Source organism: Chamaea fasciata, unplaced genomic scaffold (genome assembly GCF_029207755.1).
Source record: "Chamaea fasciata isolate MVZ Bird 193981 ecotype frontalis unplaced genomic scaffold, bChaFas1.0.hap1 SCAF_8, whole genome shotgun sequence".
NCBI classification, from domain to species: domain Eukaryota; kingdom Metazoa; phylum Chordata; class Aves; order Passeriformes; family Sylviidae; genus Chamaea; species Chamaea fasciata.
In genome coordinates this window covers 36043052-36060765 of record NW_027094093.1, presented here as the reverse complement: position 1 = coordinate 36060765, position 17714 = coordinate 36043052, and the positions used below count along the sequence as shown (strand labels likewise).

The 17714-nt window shown below is 41.5% G+C and overlaps 1 long non-coding RNA gene across 1 annotated transcript; it reads right to left on the bottom strand.

The window, feature by feature from the left end:
• Positions 1 to 1783: 1783 nt before the first annotated feature.
• LOC136293022 (uncharacterized) lies at positions 1784 to 15948 on the bottom strand. Its single transcript, XR_010722062.1, has 5 exons — positions 15806 to 15948; positions 4637 to 4792; positions 3324 to 3375; positions 2451 to 2482; positions 1784 to 2143 (listed from the first exon to the last, which is right to left on the bottom strand). It is a non-coding gene; the product is annotated as an uncharacterized lncRNA (long non-coding RNA).
• Positions 15949 to 17714: the final 1766 nt, after the last annotated feature.

Sequence of the window (17714 nt, the reverse complement as noted above, 5' to 3'; positions counted from 1 at the left end):
CTCCCCCCATTGAGAGAGCCTTCACAGAAACATCACTTTTTGGGCTGCTGCTGCTCCAAACAAGGACAGATTACAGCAGTAAACAGGTTGATAAAGAAAAGAGAGATTTCACCTGTGACTGCACCTCCCACGTTTATCTCAAGGGCTCTACAACCCAGTGTGGGTAAAAAAAGGTCTGAAAGTTGGTGTCTGGCTGTGCAATACCCACACTTGGAAATAAGGATGCAGTTCAGTCAGCCCTGATTTCCATGACGACCAGGGGAGATGTACAGCTATAGACAAATGAGAGGGGGGAGAAAATTAAGGTCTCAAATTCAGTTTGTCCAAGGTAACTTCAGTGAAGGTTATAGAACAACATGAGTGTCACTGACGGGGAGGTAAACTAAGCATAATGGTTTTTACACTGAGTGAATACATTAGCAGTGGCCCTCCTGCCAAAAAGAAATCAAGAGATACTTTTTTTCCACCAATATCTTCAGCAAACTTTCATTATTCTTAACCATTATTTTTATTGAAGGCTTTACTGCACAAAGGATCCAGGGGGAACAGGAAATCACATAATGGTGCAGGTTGGGGAATTCTCTAAAAATACGTAACCATGGCACCCTTGTCATTACCAATCAAGTGTTCTTGATAAAAAGTGAAGTAATTAGCCTTTGAGAGGAGCATAAAGCTAATTAAAAATGACAACTTAGTCATCTCAACAAACAACAGCACAGAACCAGTCCAGAGTTCTAACTATAGCACAACGTGATAACCTGACCTGCCACAACCACTTGCCTTCAACCCCTTAAAAGAAACCACAGTTTGTGAGAGTGAAACTTTGATTACCTCTTCCTTCACTGTAAAATTTAGATTTGTCTCATGTCCCATCCAATATTTCTGTTTGTTCCCTGAGCTTTGTCATCTTTTTCTGAGAGAGTTTTGCCCAGCTATCAGAAAGTTTTCCAAGTGAAATGATGGAAATTCGTGTAGTCTCCTGAAAGGAGATGACAAAATGTGAAGCATGAACATATGCATTGTCAAAAAAATTCGCAAGTTGCAAATGAGTTTAGTCTCAAAACAAAGTTGCTTGCTCAGAATTTATAAATAATAACCAGAAACAAAAAGAAACCACTGGTCTCTCACTTACAGAGCAACGGGGGTTCTGTCCTCTCACAGGTGGTAACGACAAGGCTTTAATTCAGTTCCATGGAGCAAGAATGAAAATTTCTTCTTTTCTTGCCCTACGAAAATCCTTGAGGAGGACACATTATCAGAAAATTGCCACAATTACCACCTTTTTTCTTAGGAGGTGTATTTACTTACAATGCAGGTACTGAAGGAAACAACTTGCTGTGTTGTCATGGAATCAAAAAAATGACTTATGTTGGAAGAAATCATGAAGATCATCAAGTTCCACCCCCTGCCATGGGCAGGGACACCTTCCACTATCCCACGTTGCTCCAAGCCCTGTCCCACCTGGCCTTGGACACTTCCAGGCCTGCAGGAGCAGCCACAGCTGCTCTGAGCATCCTGTTCCAGGGCCTCGGAGGGCTCACAGGGAACAATTCCATCCCAATATCCCATCCATCCCTGCCCTCTGGCAGGGGGAAGCCATTCCCTGTGTCCTGTCCCTCCAGCCTTTGTCCCCAGTTCCTCTCCAGATCTCCTGGAGCCCTTTCAGGCTCTGTTTTTAAATCTTTCCTCTTTCAAATCAACAGATTCTACGAAATATTTCCTAACATAAACACATACATTTATTATATATATACATGTAATTAAATACATTAACGGCAGCCAGCAACCAGTGGCAATGCATTCCTTAGAGAGCTCATTCTCTTTAAGAATTAGAGTTCTGGAATCACAAAATCATTAAGGTTAGAAGAAACCTCTGAGTTCATCAAGTCCAACCATTACCCAACAATGCTGAAGTGCCCTAACCTAAGGTGTGTGCACACAACAGAGCCTCCACAAATTTTGACACAGCTCCTGAGCTCATACTTGCAGGATTAGAGTTACAAAGGATAAACCAGAACTGTGATGGGCCAGGCCCAAACACTGGCGCCTCTCCAGGTCCTGCTGAGTGATGCTGATACTCCACCGCATTGACAGACTTCCCCCAAGCAGGAAATACAGATTTGATCCTCAAAACAAGCATTGACTGGAATAGGAAAAGAGGTAGGAGAGATTATGGCTAAGTTTTGAGTATCCCACGCTAATCTTTCACTATAGTTTCAGTTCCTGCTTGCTGAGAAGGTCAGAACAGTGACTTAGAGAAGGCCTGAGGCTGCTGAGACGCAGCACATCGGAAGAACCCCACAGAACAAAGTGATTGCAACGCAATGCAAGAAGTGAAAACTTAAGCTCCTTTGACTTACAGTATATATGAATATACTAGAGGGTAAAACACTTACAGATGTGTATCTAGACCAAATAAAAAGCCCTTGTAGAGACATGGAAATATGTACCTTGTGCTGCGCTGCTCGCAGTCCTAGGAAAGCTGGAAGCAGAAATAAAATGTTTGCTTATACTCTGAATAAACATTGGATGAAAAGAAACTTTGAGCAGCCATGAAGTAGATAAAGACCTTGATCCTGCTTCTGTAATGCTTGGTAAGACACAGCTCAGCAAGACCAGCTCTGGCTTAGGGAGGAGAGTCTCCCTAAGCCTCCTCCACAGCCGGTGGAGAGAGGGATCATCCATCCCAGGCTGGAGTAAGGAGGCATTGCTCCATCCCAATCCATGGAAGCAGACCAACACATACAGGCTGAACATCTTAGGCTGGGGTCCCAAATCTACAGATCTGCACCTCTTCTTGATTATTCGCATGCCAAGTGTAACAACGTTGGACAACCTTCCTGAGCCCTGTTTTACAAGCTTTTCACTGAAAGCGCTTTCGGGGTCAAATTTTTCCTCCAGCTGAATTCTGTATAGTGAATTTGGTGCAATTTTGGGCTATTCTAATTTGCTTTTGCAATTCTTTAAAGTGTTTTCTCAAACGTTTGCAGCAAGACTTGTGTCTCAAAAAGTTTTAAAGGCCCTAAAGGAAATGGAGTTTCTTTTCATACGCCTACAGGACAAGCAGGTGTTCTGGTCTCAGACTTTTACATGTTACAGGACATAAGGGAAGATAAGAGAAGTGCTGCCTTTCTCTTCCTTTTCTGCTTTCCCCAAGCAAAAATTAAAGTTTTACAGGGATGAGGTAGTAATCTACAACACCTGCAAGGAGCAAGCATCTACTTGATCTTTTGACATGCTATTTCCTTGTGTAGGGATGGTGGAGATGAAAATTAGGTATTTTTCTAGTTAAGAAAGGAGAAAAGAGTGAAATCTCCACTTACTCTTGTACCTCTCCTTTGACCCACAGACTCTAAACTTAATTCCAAGTTTAACCTGGAGAAAGAAATGGAAAAAATACTCCATAAGGAACAGGATTGTGTTGGCAGCAGAGTGGATTCAGTGATCTAATAGTTCTTTTTCCAGCTCTGATTTCTTTGATACTATTTATAAAAAGGGAAGAAAGACGATGGACCACTCCAAACAAATTGTTACCATAAACCAACAGCAAACATCAGAATTGGCCCCTAAAGGGTTGTGTGGAAAGAGGTAGAAGACTAATAACGTACCTTTCCTGGTCCTGGGATATGTTTATCTCCCATATTTATTTAAAAGCAAATCAAAATACTTTTAAGCAAGTCAGCTGGTTCCAAATTTAGGAACAATTGAACAAAGAGGAATCTGCTAATTCCAGATGGAGTGCATATAGTCCCTTGGCACTTATTACTTACCAAATGTTTCAGAAAGCAAACACATGACCTAAAAGATTTCGTGAGTGTGGGGTCCTCAAAAAAGCTTTTAACAAGTCATGTATTTCCAACCGTATTTACTTTACCCACACACAAAACCTCTACTTCGTTTTCCTTTTGGGTTTTTTTTTTCTTTTTTTTTTAGGCAGACAATGTTGCCTTTAAAGACTATTTATGGATGATTCAGTTATCCCATAAGGGCAGGAGCTCTAAAGGTGTCTCCTTTGAAAGGCTTCAGCTGTGGAGCATCTGCTGCCTGCGAGGGCCACCTTCCCCGGCGGGCGCAGGTGTTCTGCTAAAGTGGGATCCTCCTGCCCAGCCCTGCAGGAAATGGGCACCCACAGATGGTTTCTCATCTCAAAGAGACAGAAAATATTTCTCTGTTGTGGGTTTTTTTGTTTTTTTGGGGTGTTTTTTTGTGGATTTTAAACCTGCTCCTTTGCACACCGAAGTTGCCTTCTAACATCCTGCCAGGGAGTGCCAAGCCACCATCATGACACATCTCCAGGCAAATTAGTTGAGGTTTTGTTTTTGTATGCATTTCATATTCATTGCTGAGGTGTTTTAAATTAATTTCATAGGAAAATGAGGCTAATGAATGCGACTTGGAATTTTTTAGGGAGTATTGTATTCCGTTATTGTAATTGTTTCCTCCCCAAATTAAATACTTCAGGGGAAGAATAAAGTAGAAATTCTTGATTTTTTGAGGCAGTTTGAGGAAAGCCAGTGATTTTTCACCAGTTCCCCCACTCCAGGAGAGCAGAAGTGGCAGTGATATTGCCATCTGTGTCTGTCCCAAGCCTCTGGAGTCAGCAGCATGTGTAAGTCCTGGTAGGCAAAATTCTCACCTGGGTGGCTGCTTTGGGAGATCTTCACTAAACCCCTTCAGTCTGAGGGTGGAAAGGTTTCACTTCTCTTCTAGGTGACAATTTTCATGACACAGACTACAAAAACTTCAAGATTTCTGCTGTTCATACTTTTCTGCTGGAGGTATGATCCTGGTCCTGCAAAAGGGGCAAAATCAAAGACAGTAGAGAAAAATACTTAATAAACATTTATACCTTAATTGAGGTAATTTTTTTTCTATTCTTGCTTTCCACATTCTAACATGTCTTTTCTTAGAAATCAAGCCCCTTCCATGGTTCTCAAAGGGAAAATAATCTAAAGGCAGTGAGTTGTGACTGAGAGACTGAAAAGAGAAATAACTTTTCATGGCGGTATAAACAGGTAGATGTAATTTAGTCTTGAGTTTTTGATGAGTTATACCTCTTCCCTTCAAGCTTTTTAATAATTTTTTCCTCTCCTAGCTCTTATTTTAATAACCTTCCTTCCAGTTATGCTGCAACCCTTTCCTTTGGGCTTCTATGGCTGTCTTTTTTTTCATTGCCACAGACTCAGCCAAGAAAGAAACCGAGGGCAAACACTGTTATTCCAATTTGAGTATCTACAAGGTGAAATTTATCTGCTGACAAAGACACTCTTTGTTCAGCAACTCTTCTCTAACTGTGTGCAGTGTGAGAGTCCCTAAAGTTTTCCTACTGCCGGCGTTTCCCTGCAAATCCTTAAGCTGCACCAGCAAACTCAGCCGAACACGTTATTTTACATTTTTAAGTGAAATGCTTTTTGTTTTTATTTTAATGAATCCCCTAACTCCAAGTTTAATTAAACTCATGTTTTTTAATTAATTACCAACAAATGCAAATAAGGCAAACTACACAAACATGTATTCACCGTTCCCCGATAGATACGTGGGTGGGTTTTTTTAATCCTGAAGAGTCAGGATTTAAAAACCTCAAAGTCTTGAGGGTTACAACCCAAAAATTCTTTTCATTCGGGGCTTTATGAGAATATTTTAGTAGTGTATGACAGGGAGCTCGTCTGCTTAAGGGAGGAGAAAGCAAACTGCAGGTTCTTTAGCTTTTACCCACATTATCCTTGCTAAACAACAGTGACGGCAGATTTAGGTCTGTGCATATATTATTATAAGAAAGCAAAAGCAGAATACAAGAATTTCACAGAATCACAATTATATTCAACTTCCCTAAATGCTCACAAATGTGGATTCGTGAAATGCTCTCTCTGGTTATTTAAGTGCAGCAAAACCAGAAATCCTAAATGAAACACAGAAGACTTCAAGCACCCAACTCAAATGCTCGAAGCTCAGGAACCCCAAATTTAAGAAATGTAATATAACCATGCTTAAAAATTAGAAACTCTCTCCTGTGAGGACAATGCACAATTGAATTACTTTTTTTAACTACATAAACATTATTATCAGGAGCATCTATTTCAAGATCTTATGAAATACTACTCTGAAGAGCTGCTTAGAAATTTCTTAGCTTCTCTGATCGCTTTTTTCAGTCTAAACCCTGAAAAAGCAGCCTGTCCCTAATATGTGGGATTATTTAAATCATTAAAGCAAGCGGGAATATTTGTTTCTGCTCCCTCCCTGGGCCTGACATGGATGAATTTGGCTGTGTCCACATGTCTAGTTCAGCTCGATCTCACAGTCCCAGGATGACCTGAATCCACACACAGAGATCTCGAGTTTGCTTGAGCTCTGGCCCTCCTGGATCCCAGCCCAGAGTCCTGGCCCTCTACACCCTGGACACGAAGTAAAGCCAGCACTGGAGTGCTCAGCAAGTTCCCTGGACAATGTATTTTCCCATCAGTCAGGAGGTAAGAGCTGTTTTTCCTACTTGGCAAAGGGTTTTCTTATTTGCAGCAGCCCTACACACCTTTGGGAAACATATTCTGCAAGTGTGTGCAAGCATTCATGTTTCCACTTCTTCTTATAGTCATTTTTAGGTTATATTTCGAATTTTATACATCTCTGTATTTATATTTTTTTACATATTTTCATAAATTCTGCATTTTTATATACATACACAACTCTCTGTGTACACATCCATAGAACATCTTCTACTTCTCCCCATCCAAAATAACAGGCAGATTTCTCCATCATTCACCACGGGGTGGAAAGAGGAGATTAAAGGGCTGACACTAAACCACCTTTAGCTCCATAATGAGGTTTTCTGCCTCCTAAGATGCAAAAAATGTGAGTGCACAAATTTGTGGTGCCTCTTTTCCCACCAAAAGGGCAAATAAACAACTTAAAAGGAAAGTTAAGAGCTTTAAGATCTGCCTATATGGATAACTTTTGGGCTAGTGGGAGTTTTTCCAGCTCTCTGTCCCCCTGTTAGCCCAGATGAAAAATGGGAATAAGCCGCCCCTAATGGTCTTTAGCAAAAATTTAATTGTGTTTAGCTTATCTAATTGATGTATTTTGAGGAGCTTGGCTAAAAAATGTCATATTTGCAAAGCTATTTGTTGTGTTTAGAGATATTTGTGCTCCCATCCTTGGGAAAATTCCTCACGTTCCCTGTCCTGCTGCACTTAGCAATGATCCTATCTTGATGGTGTTCCAGCTACCCAGTGTCAAAAATAATCAGGAATAGGCAAGATAAAGCACAAGAGTGTTCTGTGGAAGGCTGTGAATCCAGTGGCTCCTCCTTCCCCTCCTTGTCCAGTCTAAACACATGCAGTGCTTTGGAAATATTAATAAATAATTAAAGCAGCAGGGCAATGTCCACTCGTCTCCCGAACAGTTCCTGTAACACGATAGTCCTTAGGCAGCCATGCAAGATTTATCATCAGATTTTCAAGGCTTGAGAAAGTCCTTAAAATATCCCTCATCCCCCCAGACAGCTCTTAAAAAAAAAAAAAAAAAAAAAAAAAAAAAAAAAAAAGAAAAGAAAAAAAAAAAAAAGAAAAAAAAAAGAGGAAATAAAGATATTCCCTCTTTTGCTATTTCCCGGTTTCCTTCCAGCCCACAGGTTGGCGGGAGGCGCGGGGACCGTCAAAACCAGCTCCTGCAAAAAGGGGTTTTCCTTCCTTAAGAAATATTGCAAACAGAAGATTCCCATGTTTGAAAGGTCAGAGGAAAAAAACATAATGCACCCATGAAGAGACAACCTCATTAATCCTGTTGTTCTTGGCCCAGTCAATAGAAGAAACATAAATGCTGTCAACACTGCGCTGCTAGATAAAGGATAAAAAGTGGGAATGAAATGTTTTACTGCAAGGACTGCTCTTATGGTTTGAGAACATTTCTGGAAATAACCTGAGCTGAGAAAATGTTCCCTAGGAGGAATACATTCTGTGGGAAACTGTGTGGAAGATAAAGTTTGGTCAGTGACCTTCTCACTATCCTCTAATCACACAGCACACACTGCTCCAAAGAGGAAAAAAAAAGGGATACTGTGCAGCTAGAGACACTTTACCTTCTCCACATTACATGAATTGAAGTGGCAAACACAAGAGTATCATAAATCTCTGTTTCATGCTTTCAGATACCGCAGTGAAATAATAATTTACAGTAACTCACCGGGGGAAAAGAAAAAAAGTGACTTTTGGTTTAGGGTGCTGCAGTAACACCAACCGCGATACACCTTCTGTGAGCATAAAAACAAATGACTGGAAGTTGCTAAAAGGGGAACGTGCCTTTTCGACTGTGCAACGTTAGAAATGGAGAAGGAGCCTCACATTTCTCATCCAGGAGCAGGAATGACAGAGAGGGGGAAGGTGTGACCCCTCCTGTGCAGGCAGCTCCCGGGGATGAGACAGAAAAGCTCAGTTTAAATACTTGCACATGAATGCAGCAGCGTTCAGACACTGTATCTGTACAGACAGAGAGAGTAAATATTGGCTGATGTAGTTACTCCTGGGAAGATTAGGCAGACATCAAATATGGATGTCCCCAGCGCTCCACGCAGAGGGAGGGTATTGGAAAACTCCCACCTTTAGGTATTTGTGGGGAATATCGCTTTTCCCCTTCTTTTTTTTTTTTCTTTTAAAATTTTTTATTTGTCCTTTGAAACCAGAATTACTGTAATTACTGTCTCTAAAAGGTGGATATTTGAAGGCTGGTGTTACACGCACAGAAATGTCAAAGCTTTTTTGGTTCCTGCAGCACGAATCTCGGGAATGCAGTGTGATCTTCCTGAAATGGCATTGCTGGGGTAATGCCACAGCACAGGAGTTGGGTAAATATTTTCCTTGTGCTCATCAGTCCCTGGCTGTTGACAAACACACTACCTAGAGCAGTAATGCAGGGTAATGATGTCATTACTGGGGGATAAACATCGCAGCTGCCATGCGTGCCTGTAGCTCTTGCAAAACAGAGCTGAGGGTGAATTAGTTTGTGTACTCCACCTCTCTCAGATATTTAACTAATCACCATAGAAATAATTGCAGGAGCAATTGGTGAGCTAATTCAGACACAGGCAAGTCTGAAGTGCTCGAATTTGAAATTACTCTTTTTTTTATGTTTTTGAAGGATCTTTAAAGATAAGGAGAGTGGAGTGGACAGAATGAAATAGCTTTGCTGGTTTCCTCATGGGACATGGAACAGCGAGGGTGCAATGACATATTCTCTGATTTTACTTCCATCCATCTGGAACCAAGAACTACCAGAAGTCTGACAAGACAGCCTGATCTACAGCCAGATTTCTAGAAATGTTAATAAGAGTTCCTTATTCAAAAAAGCACCTTCAAAACTTCTTAACTATCAGGAAGAAAACCTCAGATATCTCATCAGCCACCACAATTACTCCTGGAAAAAGACCAAGTAGTGCCCTGGAGAATTCTCCTGCTACCAAACCTGTGGATATCTGTACACGATCAAACCTACATACATCAGATCATAGAGATATATCACACATACACAGGATAATGCAGGTAACTAGAGATCAAGAATAAAACCTTTCCAAAAACCTTCAAGGGATGGACAGAAAAGAACAGCATTTTAACAGATATTCTCTTGAGAGCTTCATTCAAAATAATTTTCTGTATTTAAGTGTATTAATTTATATATTAAGGAGATTCTTCTCTTTGCTTAGAGCTTTCCAAGTGAACATCTCAGAGACTCACAGAGGATGGGACGCCATTTCCAGTGCCTTGGTCAGGTACGTATCAGCTGCAGAACGAGCTCAGGACCACACAGGACCTGCAGAGGCTTTGGGGGGTGGTTTATGGCAATAGCAGAAAGTCACCAGCAGAATTTTCTCGCTCCATTTTGTGCAGTGTGACTTAATGGCATTATCGACATCTTCTGTGATATACATCCTGTGATCAGTGCAATTACTGCATGTCATCACCACTGTAAATTTACCCAGCCTGAAACCATTTTAAACTTAAACTGCATACTTAAGAACTACTATCCACCTCCTCTTTGTAAATTAGCTGTATGATTTATCTGTGGGAACCATTTCAAAAAGTATACATTCAGAAATACATATACCACATGATGTCTTTTCCATATGGCATCTCATAATTATTTTGCTGTGTGTGAACATGATGAAAACAGTTTCATAATTCTCTAAGGGTTAGGGTAAATTATTTCAATTAGACATATTTCAGAGCAAACATTACCTTAGGGTTTATTAATAATAGTACCTGAGAAGGAACAGCTGCCTTTTAAGCAGTGAGAGCTGTCAGCTTCTCACTGCCCCCCTGTAGCACCCCTTTTGTGACTCTAAAAAAATGGTAGATTTTCTCATGCTTTACCTAAACAGAGAACTTGGCAGCAGAGACCTGGTTGTAATCCTCAGCAAGGGAGCTGGTGGGTGGATTTTTTTCTCTATAAACTCTTGTATAAACCACACCAGTCTCCTGGTATTTATTTTGTGTAATGTTGGAAATCATACACAGATCCAACAGGCCATGTAAAGGAGTTTTGTAACTTCCTGAAATGCTTTCAGGCAAAATCTTTTCTCCTACAGCGGTCCCAGGCTGTCAGGATAGTATCATTTTTTAAGGGCAAGGTTCCTCAACTATTTGTAATAGGATAGCTTTGAAAAGACAAAATGCAAATCTAAATTAAATCAGCTAATTATTAGGAATTGCAATTGGAATTATTAAAAAGAAAATTAGCTCCATTGTCAGAGTATAGGGACTGTTTTGCAAGCTTGCCTTGCAGTTTTCTGTGCTGCCTTCCCCATTTAGTTGCTTTTATGTATCAAAACTGTAAAATGAGGTGCCTTGATTTTGGATGACCAGTTGTGTGGGAACACCCCTCTGCCCAGATCAGCCCACCTGCTTTGATGCTCCACACGAGTCCATCTCCCTCTTTGCAAGGAATACTTTAATTTAACTCACAAATCCCTAAGGATCCATGTAAAACCCCCAAATCTGAATGGGAAGTGTGCTGAGAGCCAGCCAAGGAACAGGCATGGAAAATCCCTGCCTCTCCTCCCCCTCCACAACGTGCAGAGGACTGAGTGAGCTGACCCTGAATGCACAGTCACTAAAGCTGGGTTGAAAAAAGGGACAGAGTTGTGTCTGCTGCCTAATAAATAATGCAGGTACAACCTCACAGAGGGCTGGTGTGTCTGAACACTTTTTACAACCTGTGAGCTGCAGGAAAAGTGTCGTGGGGCTGCAGCTCTCAGCCAAGGAGCGGGAGGTGAGGGCATCAGCCCTCCCCAAAAATCCTGCTTATCCCAGCCTCACACATGGAAGGGGGATGAAAACACCCAGTATGGGAAAAGTAAAAAGTAGAGAGTAAAAATTTAAACTGAAATACCTCTAGTAAGAATTAAACTTACTGAGTTTTTAAATTAATGTGTTGAGAAATCAATTCTCACCTTGGCTGCCAGTCTTTGATCCAGCAGTGCTTGTGGGCCCATGGGGAGTGGGATTCTCGTTCAGTATATCAATTCCACCACAAATATTTACACACAAACACAAAAACAGCACAAAAAGAGAGAAAGAGATGTACTTATATAATTGTAGGTATTACACACAGAATCACAAAATGGTTTGGGTTGGAGGGGTCATTAATGACCATCCAGTCCCACCCCATGCCACAGGCAGGGACACCTTCCACTATCCCAGGTTGCTCCAAGCCCCCTCCAGCATGACTTTGGACACTTCCAGAGATGTGCAAACCCAAGAAAGCCAATACTAGGCTTTCCAAAATCCTCAGTCATCACCCGGCCAAACATGATTCTTCCACAACATCATTATCATACTTTAATCTTTTCATCTCAACCACAAGGGGAAAAAGGCATTTCCAAACAGAAAAGAAAAATTGATAGGTAAGAGGAATTCAAGCCATAAAATATTTCCTTTTGATTTAGGTCCGAGTATTTTTGCCTGGCTCAAGTTCAGGAAGCGCTATAACTTTGTTGAGTAATTTCCAAAGGCCTCTTGCCTGTGTCTTTGCTCAGGAACACATTTAGCTTTGAAATTGCCACTCTAAATAAGAGAGAAGCCATTTGCTCCTCTGCCATCTCTGGTGCAGATGTAGATTTCTACAGAGGATTTTGCCTGTCCCTTCTCCAGGAGGAGCCCAGGCAGGTCCTGGCCCCACAAGGACCTTCAGCACTGGATGCTCCATACTCAAATGTTCTGGGGCAGACTCTCTTTGTCCTGCTCCAGTGTGTAGAAACCCATAAGAGGTGAAGGAATGGGAACCCTAAGCCTGAGACCTCTTTAATAAATTGAATAAACAAACTTTTTTCTAATGTCTGGACTGTGAAACTGGTTTTTAATTTGGGGAAGAATATATTTCCAATCATGGAAACTTCTAATCTCTTTCCCCATGACATCCAAGGAGGGAAGTGACCTCTGACCTTTGCTTTCCTCTCTGCTTAATCCCTTTATTTGTTCTCCTTCACTCTCTCCCTAACCAGACAATTTGCGTTACAGTTCAAATGCTGCTGTACTCTTCAGAATCCCACTCTTTTCTAGGTTCAATTCGTTTTGGGCAACTCTCCTGAAGCAATGAAGCTTTCACACTGGCCCTGTCTGCCAGACCTTTTCTTCCTTAACCATTTGCCAATTCATTGGCTTATTTCAATCCAATTTAATAGAGAGGTAGAAGCCCTGAAGATAATTAAATTCCTATAACTTCTGCAAACATTGGCAGCTGGAGGCAGGTAGGGGATTGAAAAGAGAGCCTCTGCCACAGCAAAAACTGCAGTCATAGGTTTAGCTTGGATATCAGGGAAAATTTCTTCACCAAAAGGGCTGTCCAGGGCAGTGGTTGAGCCCCCATCCTCCCAAGGAATTTAACAGCCATGTGGATGTGGCACTTGGGGACATGGTCCATGGCTGGGCTGGGGTATGGTTGGGCTCAATCATCTCAGAGAGATTTTCCAATCTAAGCCTTTCTAGGAGGCTCTACAGGGACATTTCTGCTGGCCTGGGCTCAGCCAAGAGATCAATGTGAGACACAGCACCTGGGGGAAACTGAGGCACCGTGGCAAAGGATGGCCACATTCAGATCCTTCACACCAAAAGATGAAGGATCCAAATACTGAGTCTGCAGTGGCAATGAGACTTCAGGAATTCTGCATCTCAGGGTACAGTGTTAACTTTGCTCCTCCTTGCCACAAGTGCCGATTCTCAAGTCCTGGTTTGAGAAGTGTCTCTGCAGAAGTGTATAAGAAGTGATGTGTTACCTGGTACCCAGGGAGGAGAATCTAATTACAGATTTAGCATCTGTGCATAAAATCTTGTCCTCAGCCTGTAGTTTTTGAATCTGAAAGCTAATGACAGAAACACAGTGAGTATTTGTACTGTTATTTGTCTTTACAACCACTTCTGGTGTAGGACAAGGCTTGTGCTACTCTCACACCTGTTCACAGCATCATTGCATGAGTGACTTGGGTATAAACCTGTGCTCAACAGTTGCACAGTATCCTTTACTGGCAATGGGACTCAGCTGGGAGTCGGGAGACAGACTTCCATCTGTTAGCAAAAGGTTGTGGGACTGTGAAAAGTTATCTGGTTTGCTTTTTTTAAATTTTTTTTATTCCTTCTCTGTCCTTTTTTTCTCTCCCACACTTTGCCTTTTTCATTAGTTGGAGCTAAAAGTCCTTGAGCAGAAAGGCCTCTTTTTGCACCAGATGTTTGCATGAGCCTAACACATTGGGAACATTTCTGAGTTCAGGTCCAGATGGGCTATTGCAAAGAAGATAATAACAAGACTAGCAAATCTGATGTTCTTATATCTATATGACAACATCACCTTTGAAATGGGAACACTTGTCTGTATACGTTATGAGAAAACATTTTTACTTGCATATTTAGCTGTAACAGCCCCACTGAAGTGCAAACATAAGATCTTAAAAGTGCCTCCATCAAAATTAATGGACATCCTGACAGAGATCAAACTTGTTTTCTGCAAAGAGATTAATAATCTTATGGCATCTAAGGTTTTGCCATGCCTGTCTTGTTTCTGTTTCTCCTGCTCTGAGAGAAAGGCTGGACCTCTCCTGAATGTTGTCTACCACCCACGAGCCTGGCTCAAGACCCATCTATAAATTTCATTTGCCTTTTGAAGAGACGAAATTTTCCTTGACGAAGGTGATTATCAGGTATTAAAGGCTAATCTTATAATAAATTTGTGAATTAGTAAGCTTATTTCTTAACTAGTCAAAAGCAAATCCCTCTTGCTCATACCTTGTTAGGCTGGCATCGCGTGGTATCGTATCTCTGGAATTTAATCATTTGTCAGGGTAAAAAAAAATCCCAAGCAGAGATATTTGATCAGTGAAATGAGCCAGGGTGGCCAGGTTACTCCCCACAATGTGGGGTTTTTTAAGATTTTTTTTTTTATTTAATCCCAAAGGGCTTTTATTTTGTGTCAATTCGTACAATAAAGTTCTCTTTTATGAGACTGACTTTGCTCATGTGTTGTTAGCACACTTAATTAAACTCTGAAATGCTTAATTCTTTCTGGGGCCCTAATGCTGTCCTATACAAACATTGCTGTGTGCCCTCAACAGGGGAAAGTTGGTGTAATTCGACATAAATTTCAAAGACCTCCCCAAAGTGTTCATTTGCGTGTTGGGCAAAGGAGAGGGAAAAAGTTGGATCCTGGCTTTGGAATTGCGTTTTGAAGGTGAGGACCATCAGAAACGCTTGGACCCACTTCCAAATCCCCCTGCAGCCTGGAAGCGCAGCTTGACTCCGGCCCAGCTGTACCCAAAAGCAGGGATAAATTATGCATGTGAGGGGCTGCAACAGCCTTCACATTAAATATTGATCTGCTGGTCTTGTGCCACGCTGCCAGCCCAAGCATCTCCAGATCCACCTGTCTGCTCAGCGGTGACGGCTGCTCCCAGGGGGGCCGGCGCTGGCCTGGAGCACAAAGCCTCTCCCCTCAAATAGGTGGGCCCAGAGCAAAGCTCCTCAGCGTAATTTATTCCACACCCTTGCGAGCATAACAAGTGTTCCTCAGCCTCTGTGGATGTGTATTCGAGAGGGAGCTGTCTGTCTACATTTGGTTTTACATTTCCTTCAGCTGGTTCAGGGATCCATAAGCAAAAACCTGGCGCCCGGGGATGTCCAAGAGGGTTGTGAATTCACAAACAATAAATGGGTTACAATCAGACATACCTTAACACTTTAATCTCTGGCAGATAGGGTTTGGATAAGTGCTTTTGGGTATCTCTGTGTAAGAGATTTATTCACCTGTACGCGTATTTTACTTGACCATTTCTGAGCAGAAGGAAACAAAAGATGAGGAAACAAAAATTCTCCTCCAAGGGTGGCCACCTACACTCTCCCACTGTTGGCCTGGCAGGCAGAGATACCTTTCAGCCAGCTGGAGCACTGGAGCACACGCAACACCATTTTCAAAGGAGGCAACAGACACATCATCCAATAAGAGTAAGGAAAAACCTCTTTCAAATTCCATCACAGCACTTTTTGACTCAGCCTTCTGCAGTGGGGGCCTTATCTTGGAAATGCCCTGTAGCCTAGGAGACAGATCATGCCCTTACAAGCCTTCCTTCCCACATCTCTCCCCCAGCCTCCCACATAAAATGTCCGTTATTTTTTGATCTGGAGGAATTTCTGCAGACACAAACCACCTCTGACCTCCATGGGTATTGCTGCCCCAAGAGATGCGCAAACTGCACCCAATATGACCTGAGTTTCAGGCACCAAAAAAAAGAAAATATCTTTCCTGAGCTCTCCCTCCCATCCTGCAGCAGTTCTCCTACCTCCAGACACAGGTCCTGGAAGTACATCAGAATATTGGAGGCAGATGTCTTCTCCAGCCCACTTGCTTGTCTCATCCACTTGTCAATGTGCTCCTTGTAAAGGTGCTGACGTTTGTTTGAGACATCAAAACTGTAAGACTGAATCAGACCTGTGAAGAATACAAATAACTATGAGTGTTAAGTAATTTCCCTAACATGAAATAACTGTAAGCAGTTTTCCCAGAATTCCTGAGTTACATCCAAATTTCTAAGTTATTGTGAGTCATCAAAACCATTTCTAATTATTTTATGAGACGCTCCAAACAAGAATCTGAGCAGCCTGACCATATAAGAAAGGCTGTAAGGGTTAAGGGAGGGAACTTAATAGCTCATTTTAGCTAAACATTTCCATTTAAGCCACATATTGATGCTTTTCCACACCTGAAAACACAGAATCTTTCTGAAAATTTCTTAGTGAAGAATTAGTGTGGCATGTCCATTGACTTGGTATTCTAACCAGATGGAAAACTCTTACATGCTCAGCCTTTACTAGATTTTCTTTCTTTTTTTTCCTAATTGCAACAAAGCCAAGAAGGCACAAAACTGGAGAAAACAATGTATATAAAAAAAAATATAGGAGGATCATACTTATTATTTTCAGAGGAAGATTTGGGTTTAACTCTTGGGAGAAGACTCAGCTCAAATGACATTTTCACACAACCAGTACATCGTCTCCTATCTGCTGCACTGAGCTGGGTTCAAAATAGCTGAATAGCAATAACTACCAGGCCAGTTGTGGATCTGACATTCAGAATTAAGCAGATGGCAAGCACAAAAATACAGTCTGGGTTAAATACTGACCACATTTGCCAGAAGCACAGACAGAGAAACCCTGGCCACATCCAGATCACAGGCAGAGCACATCCAGATCTACCAAAACACTAAGAGCAGAATTCAGTATAAATTATTCTATGCTAATAGTACACGGACATCTGACAGTATTTTTCTTTTTTTATGTTCTTCTTTTTTTTTTTTTTTTCTTTTTTTTTTTTTTTTTTCCCTTTCAAAAGGATGGAATTTCACTCTGTGCTGGACAGTTTGGCCAAGAGCTTTTTCCCAAAAGGCTGCAATCCCCTTTTCTGATGTGAGTGCCTAACACCAGTCCCCCACCATGGCATCCAGACACGCTGCCCCCGGGTAGGAGGTGATATTTAAAGCCATGCCAATAGAACACAACAGGGGACAGGCACAGCACAGGCAACAGAAGGAGGATTTTGCAAGAGCTCTCTGGGTCACGTTAAAACTCCTTCTCTGGCCACATCCAGTGTCCAGCCCGTATGGCTGAAGATCTTTGCTGGAAAGGCTTTGTTATTTATTTGGAAATTTACTGTGGCTGAGGCTTAACTCTGTGTTTTGGAGCTGTTCTTTAATTGATATTGGGCCCTTCATCCTTCATAAACAACAATCAAAGGAGGACAGCAAGGCAGGTGATCAATACCAGTGGATGACCCTGTCTCTATAGGAATGTTACTTATACATCAAAAATTTCTACTGAGGAAGAGAAAGCAAGTGCACAAGAGCTGTATTTATGAGGTTAAGAGAATCCTACCTTTGGCTAAGCATCAGTAAAAGCCTCGTAGAGAAACTTCTTTGTTTCTGGCACAAATAAATATTTATTATTGCACTGGGGGAAAAAAAGAACTCTCACAAAGCCTAACTATTTTAATAAAAAATTTAATATGTTTATTTCTTCCAGAAAGGAGATAAAAAGCTGTCAGAGAAATAATGGTTTAAATTACAGTAAGATGTTTCCTTGCCTACTCTTTCTCTTTCTTCTTTCCCAGAAGTCTACGTGGCATGCTCAGAAATTTTATTTTTAGTGAGAAATGTCAAGGAAACACTTTATAGTAAGTGGCTGCTCTCTATTAAT